Source organism: Micropterus dolomieu, linkage group LG03, assembly GCF_021292245.1.
Source record: "Micropterus dolomieu isolate WLL.071019.BEF.003 ecotype Adirondacks linkage group LG03, ASM2129224v1, whole genome shotgun sequence".
In the NCBI taxonomy this organism is placed as follows: Eukaryota; Metazoa; Chordata; class Actinopteri; order Centrarchiformes; family Centrarchidae; genus Micropterus; species Micropterus dolomieu.
The window spans coordinates 21,981,680-21,994,898 of NC_060152.1; the positions used below are offsets into that span (position 1 = coordinate 21,981,680).

Consider the following 13,219-nt stretch of genomic DNA (forward strand, 5'->3'; position numbering starts at 1 on the left):
CCTGCCTGCCTGTGTCTCCTCCTCTCCTTCTGTGTGTGCTATCCCTCTCTCGCTCCGCTCCTGAGCCCAGCCAACGACCCGCACCTGCACCTCGTAAGCCTCCTCCTCTGCCTGCCACACCTGCCAGCAATCAGCCTTATCTCTGACAGTACTTCTACCCCGGTTCTCCAGTCAACCCCTGCTTGATCATCGTTGCTCCTAACCTGGTGCAACCTCATCGCTCTAGCCTGAGTAATCTGTGTGATCATTGTTTTGAGATGAAAAGGGTGATAGCGGCCGTGCACAGATTGTTTCTGGAGCTTGACCTGACTGAGGACTGTCGCAAGAGGCTGCTGTTAGTGCTTTCAATTGAACGGACCCTACCCCAGGAGCCCTGGTTTTGGGAGGTGCCAGGTGCGGCGGGGTTGATTCAGAAGCTGGAACTCCTCAAAAGAGCCCTGTCTAAATCCCTTAATTCCTCCTGTGCTCCTTGGGCTGGGCTCTACATGAGGCCTGCTGGTCTTTTGCCTGATCTCCACCCCGTGTCCACGCCATGCTCCACACCCTGTTCTGCTAGTGCCGCTAGTCCCCGGCTGAGCCCCCGGCCTGGTCCTCTGCCTGCTAGCGCTGCTGGCCTCCTGCCTGTCCCTCTTGGTCCTCTGCCTGCTAGCGCCGCTAGCCTCCTGTCTGTCCCTCCTGATCCCTGACCGGCTAGCCCCCAGTCTGGTCCTGATCCCCAGCCCACTAGCGCCACCAGCCCCCAGCCTGTCGCACCAAGGACGTCGTCCAGCCCGCGGCCCAGACCTCGCCACCTCCTTGTTCCCTGTCCATGGTCCCCAACCCTCCAACCCCGTCTCTGGTTCCCCCTGCTCCTGCTTCGGCGCTGGCCCTCAGCCCAGCAGCCCCTTCCCTGATTCCCCCTACTGCTGTCTCGCTGCCGGCCTTCAGCCCTACTCCCCGGCCTCTGGAGAGGTCTCGCCCTCACCCCCAGCCTCTGGAGAGGTCTCACCCTCATCCCAGTTGCCCCTTAGCCCGACCTCTGGAGAGGTTACTTCTTCTCCACGGGCCTCGTGGACGGCCTCCTGGGGCCTCCGGTCCTCGCCGTTGACCCTCTGCTCGGCCCTCTGTGGACCTTAGGTCAGGCTCTCGACCTCCTGACCTCCCTGGTTCCCTCTCTGCGTAGCCTCCGGGCCGTCCACCTGAGGTCCCACGTTCCCTCTCTGCCTTGCTTTTGGGACGTCCGTCCGAGGCTCCTCGCCCCCTCTCGGTCCCGCCTTCGGGCCACCCACCTGAATTCCCTGGTTCCCCTACTCCGCCCTCGAGCCGCCCGCCTGAACTCTCCTGCTCCCTCTCTGTCCTGCCCTCGGGACGCCCGCCTGAACTCCCTGGTCCCGCTGCTCTGCCCTCAGGCACCCTGTCTGGCCCTGTTCCCTCAGTTCTGCCCTGCACACTCGCCTGATTTTTATTTTTTTTATTATTTTTTTTCCCCCAGTCCTGCCCCCTCTCTAAGTCCCCTGTGTCCCGTTTTGGACCCTAGACCCCCGCCAGCCGGATCCTAGTGCAACTCCCCCCTGACGGACGTCTGCTGAGCCCTTCCCGTCCAACTGGAAGGCCCGCCTGGAGGCGGCCGTTGAGGAGGGGGCCCTGTTGTGGTGGTGGCGAGTATCCTGTCTATTTCTCCTTTCTTTCTTGTGATTCTGTTTTTCCCTTGTGTTTTGACCTGCCTGCCTGTGTCTCCTCCTCTCCCCCTGTGTGTGCTCTCCCTCGGCTCCTGAGCCCAGCCAACGACCCGCACCTGCACCTCGTAAGCCTCCTCCTCCTCTGCCTGCCACACCTGCCAGCAATCAGCCTCATCTCTGACAGTACTTCTACCCCGGTTCTCCAGTGAACCCCTGCTTAATCGTCGTTGCTCCTAACCTGGTGCCACCTCATCGCTCTAGCCTGAGTAATCTGTGTCATCACTGTTTTCTTGTACTTTGTTTTCCCCATGTCTAACCCTGACCTCCGTTCCGTCAGCTGGGCTCGCCACCCTGCCCTTTCCCCACGTACCTCTTCCACGACGTCCTCCCGGCTCCTCCCCGTGCCTCCTTTAGTTCCTTTGGTCCCCAGTGCCCCCGGCTCCCTTGTCTCAGTCTTCTCGGTTCCCCGTGCCCGCGTTTCCCCGACATCCGCCTCTACCTCACCTCCACTCCCTCAACCCCTTTTTTCCCTTCAATAAAACCTGTTCATCTCGAGTGTTGCGTTTGGGTCCACTCTGTCCCCACACCACAACACTCACTTTGTCAGTGCCGGTCGCTGAGGATTTTCGCTCTTCAAATCAGAAGAGTGAAGAAGGAAGAGACTTTGTTTTTGAAGAAATTTTAAAAAACATGCCAAAAACAGCAAGAATAAAGTTCAGCACATATTGGATAAAATGTACTCCTCAAAAAACATATCTTCATGGACTGAGCGTGGGGAGTTTGTGTTTAATGGTAATGTTGTTAAAGGGTCTCATGTATGATTTAATAAGAGGTGTGACTGCCTCTCACAACGTGTCCGACAGCCAGAGACCTACAGGTTGAATGAATATCTGCAATTGTTGGCTATATTGAATACACCTTTATCAGTTGTGCCAAATCAACATTTATGAGTTTATGACCTAAAATGTGTTTGAGTGATTGGATAACTTTTTTTTTAATTGTATATCGGTATTGGATTTTAAGTAAATACATAGAAATATGACTTCATCATTTGAGTCTTTTTCTTTATATCACCAGGATAATAACAAGTTTGTTGTACACAATTCATGTTATTAATCATTTTGAAAATGGTTCACACACACAGCGTCTAATATTGTTATACACATTAAAAGAATCTGATACTCGGGCACATTGTTTACATCCTGCATAATTATTTTGTCCGCATGCAACTGAGAGGTGTATTTTTTTCCCCAAATTTGCACACCATAAAATCACTGCATGACAGTTTATTACTATATTTAGACATTACATTGTTATAAGATAACCCTCTATTCATATGATGATGAAAAAACACACATTGCTGTCCGCATACTACAGAACCCACGTCTTGCACTTGTCTAGCAGAATGCTGTGTGGGCTTACAATTACAGTTGAGAACTGTCAAAGAATGACCCCACACCCTGCTTGTCAATATAGATAGCAACCCAGTGTTGTCCTCCCAGATAAGAGGGGTCTGTGTTTCCCACCAGCATGACGGGTCTCTTTTTAATAACTGTTTTAGGAAGCTGATCACTAGCAAATACTCCTAGAAAGATACTTTGCTTTACCAGCTTATCAAGAACTTTTGACAGTTCTGTCGTATTCATACTACCGTTGTTAAAATAATCTATGAGAACCTGTCTTCTTGATGTTATCTCAATTATAGAATCATATGTGGCGTAAATAACCGCATTTGTGGTACGTTGAAGCAGGTTTCTAAAACGAGCCTCTAATCTAACGTCACCATTTTTAATGAGGAACATGTGATCACCGCATCCTTCATCAGGGCTCAGGTTAAAACAAAACAGACTATATCCATTACAATATTCATCATGGGTTATGGCCATAGCATTGTTTTTAAGATACTTTCCTGTTGCCGAGTAAAATTGATGATATGCCCTAATGGCATTACCCTTTGCAAAGTTGGGTTGAAAGGGTTTTGAAGGATATTGTTGGCCGTCAACGTATAAACATAAAAACTCTATATCATAATGGTTAAATGTGAATGGATTGACATTCTTTTAATTAGACCCGCATTACGTTCTCCAGCCGTTGCATCTTCCATATGGCCTGCGGTATCCGTATGAAATAGTCCGGATCCAAACTGTGTCTGCAGAGCGTCCTTTCCATAGTTCAAAAGGTATTTCTATTATACCCCTGTAAGGATATATGTTTGATGACTGTGTTATGAGTCGGTCCCCCAGTGATAACCTGTGAAAATATTGTACATCCAGGATAGTTGATAAAGCCTACTTCGTCTGCTTGATCCAGGTTTCCCCCGTTAGCTTTGGTGATTTTCACACGTGTGTGCAGAAATGTATTGTTTAGATTCAGATAGTCCTCTGTGCATGCTGGTATGAAAAATTCAAGGGGAGCAGTCAGATATCACTGCTAGAGGTGGGAATTCGACGCCTCTTTGGTTGGGAACTCCCTCTTTTCCCAGGAGGGCGTTTTAGTGGTCGGGGGGCCATGGCTGCTATTCCCGACATCTCTTGCTGCCTCTTGTCACAATTCATGATGTTAGTAATAACGTTGCTATGTTTTTAGCCGTTGTCTTGAGGGGCAAAAAATGTAAATCCTTTCTTGTGTAAGGGGAATGCAAGTCTAAACAGTCCCCTAAAAATACCCCCTAACCCTGTTCTGTACTGAGAACTGAGTCCGCTGTATCCTGGTAAATCTCCACCCTCTTGGGCAGTATAGTATGCAACGTATTTGTCCGCACTGTGAACATATGGCTGATACATGTTTGCTCCTTGTCTAATACTGGTATTTTACTGGTCGGAAGAGTAACTTTATTATCACTTTGCCGTACGTAAAAGGGATATGTCGATTCTGATCTGACCTGCACACTTGCCTGATTGTTATTTATTTATTTATTTTTTCCCCAGTCCTGCCCCCTCTCTAAGTCCCCTAACTCTCATCCTATACATGATGTATCTCTTTTTGACATACTTTAGTAGACTAGACACATTCCCCATTGTTTTTTAGTGGTTTTCCCCCTTCCAAATGTCCAGAGATTCTTTAACTACTGTGCTCACACTGTCCTCCGCTCTAACTACCCGTTTAAGCGAAGCGATGAGAGAAAGGGGTCTTCAGAAGCCTCAGTTTAGATGGAAATTTACAGTGTAAGTTGAATGAATAGAGACTGCAGCTCTGCAGCTTCTCAAGATTAAAGCAGAGCCACAATGTCCCCCCCCCCGCTTGCAATCATCAAAAACACACATGATTCGACAGTCGACTATAGACAGGACTTGACGATTCTGATTCGACTATGTAAATCCTTAGTCAGGGACAGCCCTAGTCATAAGCAATACACTTGTCAAAGTGATCATTACTTGTTCATTAATGGTTCCTATGTATTCTTAAAAAATCTTTTTAAGACAGTACATTCAGGTAATACATTCAGGCATTCTAGCCTAAGGTAATACATTCAGGCTTTATAGGCATAATAAAACAGATCATGAGCAAACAGACTTCTATTGTGATATCGGTTGACAGCTGTCCATGGTGTTTTCCATGCACATACAACGATCCACCCCCACACATGTAGTCAACTGCCTCACAGGTGTTAGGTGAACAAACTGTTTTTGTGTGCACTCTGGTATCCTGTTCTCTGACTGACACAGCCATTGACCTTTACAACTGATTCCAGTTCTTCCTTTGCATCTTATTACCCTAACAATTGTCGTTTTCTCTTTTAGCAGACTCAGCAACTTCATAGAAACACATTTCATATTTCATAAAAAACTATTTATTTTCTGATTTTATATCCAATGCATTTAAAGATCTGCAATCATCACGTAAAAGTCCTTTCTATAATATATTATTAATTTTCATCTAAGCATTTACACTCAAAGAAGTGATCGGCAAATGTGCAAAAACTGTTTTATGTGTGGAAATGGATCCACAAATGTATAAATAACTCTTTGTATATGAAATTAAAATATGTGTGTACAGACTCAATTGTGTATATTTGCAAATCACACTATATTTTTGTGGATATGATTTTACAGAACAAACATGTAAATATACATGTTTTGGGTAGTGAGATATTTGTGTATATATTTTTTACAGATTTCCGCAGTACACATTGGACATAATTCCACAAATATGTAAAAAGGAAGTTATAAATGTAACGTGACCTACAAATTCATAGGAAGTGATCCACAAATGTGCGAAACCCATTTCACATGTACAAATCACCTTGTGTTTTTGTGGATATGATTTTACACAACACAAATGTAAAAATACACATTTGTGGATAGTGAAATATTTCTGCATCATAGTACACATTGCGGTGTCAGGTGTGACTGTGCAGCAGACCGACTCTATTTTTGCACTGTGAGTTATAGCCAGTTTGTGACTGAGTGGTAACATAGCTGGTAAGAGTTTTGCAATATAAACATCTAAAAACTGAAGCCAACCTTGCTCTGTTTGGGACTGTGAGCTGCACTTTATCAGTGGTGCTGAAGTTAACATCTCTGTAGATTTGTGGTGAGATTTCTGCCTGATCACTTTCTGCCAGAAGTGTTTTCAGTTAGTTTCTGTTTCCACCTCCGTGTCTCATCCTAACATAAAGTCCCAGACTGTGGTTTCTTTTCCCTGCGGTTGCGAGCTTCTAATCCACCACCTTTTCAGTCAGGGTTAAGAAAACATCTAATGGAACGTCCATTCTCTGCATCTCCAGCTCAGAGGCATTGTCCAAGATATGTTTTTTTAGTTTCTGAAATGTTTCTTGTTGTTTCAGTGTAATAGGTACCCTCTTTTGGGCCCCATCTCAATGTATGTTACCTTTTAACTTGCAAAAAGGAGCTGCTTGTGATGCTTGCTTCTCTTGATACTACCCGTGAGGATAGCGTAAGTAGGATAAGGAGCGATCTGATACAATTTCCTGATATTTTTTATAATATTAACAGTCATTCCAAACAATAAAAAAGAAAAGAAAATAGATCACCATGCTTGTCCATGTAACACAATAAAACTAATAATACCAACCAACTACTTGACTTCAACAGGGGGCATTTTACGCAAGGTATCGCAAGAAGTACTCTATTGTTATTAGTATCACTTTAAGGGAACTGTTTTTTTGGCAGGCCAAATCTTCTACTTTAGCTAAGTTCTGAGGTCCTTTAAGGCCCACTACTCCCTTTCTTTCTTCTTCTTTTAGATCTGTAGTGTCCCTATTTGCTAGGGTTTCAAATTCCTCTTCCCCGGTCTCTTGGCCAGTGATGTCTATTGTGAAGTCCATTCGATAGAGATCCTTTCCCAACTGTGAAACAGCAAAATTTGTAAGTTTATCTACCCAGATGTTTTTTCTAAGCATCTCTTGACCCGGTCTGTTGGGTCAAGCCTCTGACCCATAGGTTTTGCATCACCGGAGCTGTTTCTGACTCATTGCCTGATATTCTTCCCTATATTCTCCCCTTGTGGAGTTCATGTTTTTGTTTTCATCCTTGCCTTTGAGGAGGTGGTCCCTGTGATTTAGGTTCGGGGTTGTTTCTGGAAAGGAGGTCTAAGGAGCCTGTAACAGAGGGATATGGGCTTGACTCGGCCTTGATTCTTTAGGCTGATAAGGAGGTTTGCAGTTTGACGACAGATTGTGACCAGTGGCCTCTCTGCTCTACTTTGCGTGTGGGTGTGTATGTATTCCATTATTTTATTCGCGGGACCTATCTGCCTGCAACTTGGAAAGCACACTTCACAAACAGCCACTACAAAACTACACAACTAGATCTTGATGTTGTAAATAGTAGGCTAGTTACTGGATGTAAACAGTAAGTAATGTCTAAAATCATCTTCACAAATAAGGAATTGTAATGTAGCCTAATAAATCTCAACAGTGATGCCCAACTGCTGCTGGCTGCTGTCTGGTCCAGTGCACAAACCACACTGGTCTCTGCGAGCTTGCATGTCATCTCCAGGTGGAACAATTATTGTAAAGCACTTATGGCTATATTTGTTTTATGTCAAATGCAAACACCAAGAAACAATAGCTATTTTGTTCATAAAAATAACACCGTTGTAAAATAGGTGGACTGCAGCAGCGTCAATAAAAGCAGGTGTTTTAAAACATTTATTAACATTTAACTTGTATAGGCGAGTTATATGAGTGTAGTTTTAGTTTGGCTTTGTAAAGCAGAGTGGTCCATTTGGATGGGAGATATGCAGCAGCAGTAAATGAATAGCCTCCACATTATAAAAAATAGAACAGAAAATAATTACGACATGAAATAGCGCAATGTGCTGTCATCATAAACATAAATAGGTATAATACAGTATATGCCTAGCTGTCAGACTAAGAAAACAAGTCTGCTTTGATGACAGATTTCTGTCTGCTTTCCTGAGGATTGATCATTCACAGTGTGTTGCCCCTCTTTTAAAAAAAAATTTTTTTATTTGGATATTTTATATGGTATGGGTGAAGCATTATAAATCCCTATGGTACCAGGAATTAAAATACTTCAGCAGAGTCAGGGATACTGTATATAGACCACAATGGGGCAAATCTCCATCATCCCTCCCAACAAACTGCTTCCTGCATATGACGGTCTGGCAGGCCGTTGCGGCACCTGTAGGGGGTGCTAGAATGTTGGTGGTCCTAGTGTTAAACACTCTCCATCTGGGCGCTAGCCTCTGTCCTCCAGGGATCCCAACAAGTGTCATCATGAGAAATGGCTTGTAGCTCCATTATTGTTAACATGAGAGTAATGCTCTCCTCATTTAAGTCCTTTGCTAATAATTTAACCTTTCTGTCTGCTGGTAACACTCCCGGGGTAATCCAGTGGCAACTTAGTAAAAGTATGGGGGTCGGCCCATCATGTATGACGCATCCACATTGAGCCCATAGGAACAGAATAATCTCCGCATCACTTCCTCAGGGATTTTAAGGCTCATACATTTCTTCAAAAAGTCACAGTCTTCTATAGCTCTGGGTGGAACAATATTTTTCAGGTTCATTATTTCAAAAAGCCCTGTTTGAAGTCTCACCATAGTATAGAGCTCTGCCCCAGGTCTGGATTCACTATCAAGTCTCCACAGCCCCCCAGTGGAGTCATAAATCTCTGTGGTCCTGGGACCAACACTCGCTCGTTTGGAGCCAGCCCTCGACGTGAGGTCAGCACCCCCTGTTCTCCAAGCCTGGGACGTGTAGGGCTTTCAGAGACAGCAGGTGTTCTGTGCTGGAAACACAAACTGGAGTGGATTGTGGATGGGTGGTGTGTGGACCCATCGGCTCTCCTTGGTGGGCCACACATCACACACTGCTCTCCCCTGGCTGGTCAGAGACACATCTATGAATACTGATACACGTGAGTGAGTACACCCTGCCGAGCAGCACCCCTGCTGCAAGATGGTGAGGAGACCCCCAGAACACCAGGTCCTCCTGCACCAGTGGTGGTGGTGGTCACCATGCATTGATTTTGCCTCTTGAGGTTCAGATGCAGGCTGGCGAACCAACATTGTGGCTGTCAAATGTGCAGCAAACCCAGAAGGACCACCAGATGGACTGCTGCCCTATAGCTGCATCACTGACAGCGCTGTAGCCTGCTTTAGCCTGTGGACCACCTGTAGAAGTGTTTCACCTGAACATGAAAATTACATTTAACTGACGCTTTTATCCAAAGCAACTTACAATTGCTATATATGTCAGAGTTTGCACGCCTCTGGAGCAACTAGGGGTTAAGTGTCTTGCTCAGGGACACAATGGTGGATGGGTCACAGTGGGGGGATTGAACCCGGGTCTCGCACACCAAAGGGATAGTCTTATCCATTGCGCCACTGCCATCCCAATATAGGTATCTTTCAGGTCAGTGGTGGGGAACCAGTTGCCAAGCTGCACCAGCTTAAACAGTTTCTTGCTCATCAGCATGTGGACACACTTTTTGTCAAATATGCTGGGTTAAGATCCAGGATTGGTCAGATGCCTGTCATCCTTTTGTGGACTAAAAAGTATGTGGAGTATGGGCAGGGATGAGACAGCCTGCTTAAGCAGAAGTTCCTGGATATCGGTGGCCAGGAAATCCACTTCCTCCCGAGAGGATAGACTGGCTTCCATGATGGCCAGGAAAACTGGTGGTATGAAGCATGTAGCCTCATCTCAGACTGCCGTCCACCCAGCTTGTCAGTGTGCAGCGGTGTTGCCCTTCAAGAAATGTGTAAGGGTGAACAAAACACGGGAACACATCTTTGGCATATGCGCAAGGGGTCCGACATCGAAAGGACAGAGCGGGATGTGGTGTCCTTGAACGCACCAGTTTGCTGGTTTATTTAACAAGGTAGTCACTCACAGGGATGCCCAAAACAAAAGGCAAGGTAATCCAACAGGGAACAAATCCAAAATACTGAGTAGTTCAGAATAATCCATACAACAAAGAACAGGCAGGAGCACTCAACATAGACAAGGACGCAACAAAGACTGAACAGAACTGAAGGTTTAAATACACAGGCAAAAGAGCAGGGAGAGAGTGCACAGGTGAAACAGCAAGGCAAACAGACAGGAAACTAATAATATAAATAAACTACAATCTAACAGGGAAACTGACTGAGAAGAGAACACAAAGCAGACAAGACCAAAATAATACAAACACAGAACCAGGAATAAATATAAAGACATGAACTAAGACACATAACTAAAATGCAGGACTAAAACTAAGATACGAGACAAGACAGTAAGTGAACTAAACATGTAAATTAACATAAGAATAAACAAACAAGAAACACAAAACCCCAAACCATGACAAGATCAAATAAACTTACAGAAACACAGAACCTAAAACCAAACCCATGAAAACAGACTTAAACAGGAAGAACATGACCACAACAAAAATCCCAACAGCGTTACCTTGGCATTAGCTTGGCTTGTGCCGTCACAGCTAGTCAGCTGAGTGCTGCACTGGTTTGGTTAAGCAGATGTTGACAACGCGGTTTGTGTGTTTTAGGATCCCACAAGCACTCGGTGAGCTAGCATCCCAGATAGCAGCTGACTCTGGGCCGGATCCGCCTCCAAACCGGCAGATCCGTGTAACAGTCACGCCCGTTTTACTGCCCCGTTCCAGATACGGCACGCATGTAGTCTGTGTACACTCAGGAGTGGGCGTGAGCATCCATCAGTCGGCGGAATCATAATAATTCTGGCCTGGACTCGTCGGAACGAGCGCGCGAATTGTTTCTTTTTTTTTTCTTTCAAACCGGTTCATACCGGACCAGATGTCAGTCAGCGGAATCGTACTTGTTCTGGCCCGGGGCCGTCGGAACGAGCGCGCGAACTGTTTCTTTCTTTGGATCAGTTCAGACTGGAAGCTTTGGGGAATGAGTTTATAACGGTAAGTTGAACGATGTTACAGTCAAACAGTTTAGTGAGATTGTTTTTAATAGCGGTGTAATGCTTGTTAACATCAGAACATCGGAATGTTTTGACCGGGTTTTAACTTCTTAAAATAAGAAGCATTGGCTAACGTTAGCTTTTTAGCTGGGTTAGCTAAATTAACTGAAAGAACGGATAGCTAAGCTACCTAGCATTAATAAGCAACTTTGTGTGCAGCTAGCACAAAACATTAATGCTGTTTAACGTTAGTTAACTTACAACGATGTTGTAACGTTAGTTTCCAACAGCACCAATTGACAGCACCTGTCTCCTTTTTAGGTTCAATCTTTTCTTCGCCCCTGGCTGAGAGCCCGGGATTATAGGGTAAGTTAAGTTAATTTAAGTATTTTTGGCTTTAATTTTCAAATCTTGGCTATATTTAAGCATAACGTTATAAAGTTATGATAGGTAAGTTAAGTGTTTAAAAAATCAAAGCCATCTAAAGAAGTTGGAATTTTCATCTGACATTAATCAAAACGTAAATTCATTATGACAAATAAGGTCTATGGGCGGGAAATCGCATCTCTCCGTGTCTTTTCATTGACTTTGTATGAAATCACACCGCAGTAATATGGTTGAGGAGCAGTTCCTGATTCATTCTGGATATTTATTTGGGGCGTTTTCTGAGGGATATAGTGTGCTATGTTAAGCTTACCAAGTGTTTACCCTCAGATTTCTGTGAGGAGCTGTAAGAATTGTTATTGTCTAGAGGCTGATGGTTCTCAGCAATTAATCAAATTGTACAGTTAAAAATTACAATGAGGTTTATGATATCAGTACACTGAGATGGCTGGCAGTGGTACAATCAGCATTACTCAATCTTTTTAATTTGCCTCACATTTGTTTGTTGCAGGCTTTGTACATAACATTACTACCACTGGGGTTTGTTCCAAAATCACAATGCAGTGCACACCTGTAACATTAGCAGAGCTGAGCTCCTGGGGTCATTTGTCATGCAGGGTAACGTTACCCACTGGGTCTTAAAATAATTAAAAAACTCATTGAATTTAATATTCTCAAAATAAGGCTCTTACATTTATTTACAAAGGTCTTAATTTTTTTATTGTCCTTTTCATATGATTATATAGATACAGGTAACGTTACACATAACTGTCAAATGTAAAAAATGTTTTGTGTGTTTTGACTACTTTTTACATTTTGTCTGACTTCCGGTCAGCTCTGCTGTACTAGTAACTTCACCACCGATCTGCATACAGTGCTCTTTCATCCTTATTTTAGCAACTTTCACAGATAACATTCTGTTAATAGTATTTACTGTTCAATCTTGGAATATACTTTCAATGGTTTTCTCAAACACAGTGGCCAAACAGATTAATTGGAAAGGAGTAAAGGGAAAAGAAATATTTTAAAGAAATGCTAACAAGAACTCTGTTGATCAGTAAGTATTTTAGTATACGTATTATATGTGGAGGTGACTAGTAGATGAGAACTAATTTTTATGTAAAATAAAATATTTAAATAGTATATTTTAATATATCAGGGATGTAACTTTAAAGCCAAAAAAGTATGATTTTTTAATAATTAGATAGCGGTGGTGAAATAGATCTCAGTCATGACAGCACCGGTTACTCACATAATCACTTCCTCTTGAAAATTAGGTCTACTGCCACACCAACAATAGTAAACATGGGCATTGAGTACTTTTTCAACCCTCTAAAGCATTTCTCAAAAAAGTTGGTTATTAGCTTGGCTTACAGGTAATTTTCAAAATGTCTGTTAATGACAGCTCATCAACCAATTGACTTTCTCTCTTAACAGAGGCTGTACGGAAGAACCAAGCTGCTAGCAGCGCATCGGACAACGAAATTAACCAGCACGCCATCCGCTGGTTCAACCTGGCCTCTGACCGTGGAGGTGGCTGCAAAGAACGTGCCATGGCCAGAGAGGCATTAACCGTGGTAAATCTGTATTTACCCTCTTTTTGAAACGCTCCATTTTAGCACCTGTCTCGTTAAAGCCCCCATCCTGAAAAAGCCCAGTCTGCTCTGATTGGCTTGCGAGAAAAATATGCCACCGCTTTGCAAAGATGGTACTTAACCTTGAGTGGGGATACTCAGATGGGGAAGGCGGTGGTTTAATAAAGTTGTATCTTATTTTATCTTATATTCTAATAAGCCTGCATGTGACATAGGAAGGAGAA

General features: G+C 44.0%; 1 long non-coding RNA gene across 1 annotated transcript in view; it reads right to left on the bottom strand.

Moving 5' to 3' along the window:
- Nucleotides 1-15: 15 nt before the first annotated feature.
- Nucleotides 16-13,219, bottom strand: part of LOC123968567 — an 18,586-nt gene continuing 5,382 nt past the window's right edge. The window contains exons 2-3 of the long non-coding RNA XR_006824489.1: nucleotides 12,823-12,827; nucleotides 16-26 (exon numbers count right to left, since the gene is read on the bottom strand). This is a non-coding gene — a long non-coding RNA (uncharacterized LOC123968567). The remainder of the gene's footprint in view (nucleotides 27-12,822; nucleotides 12,828-13,219) is intronic.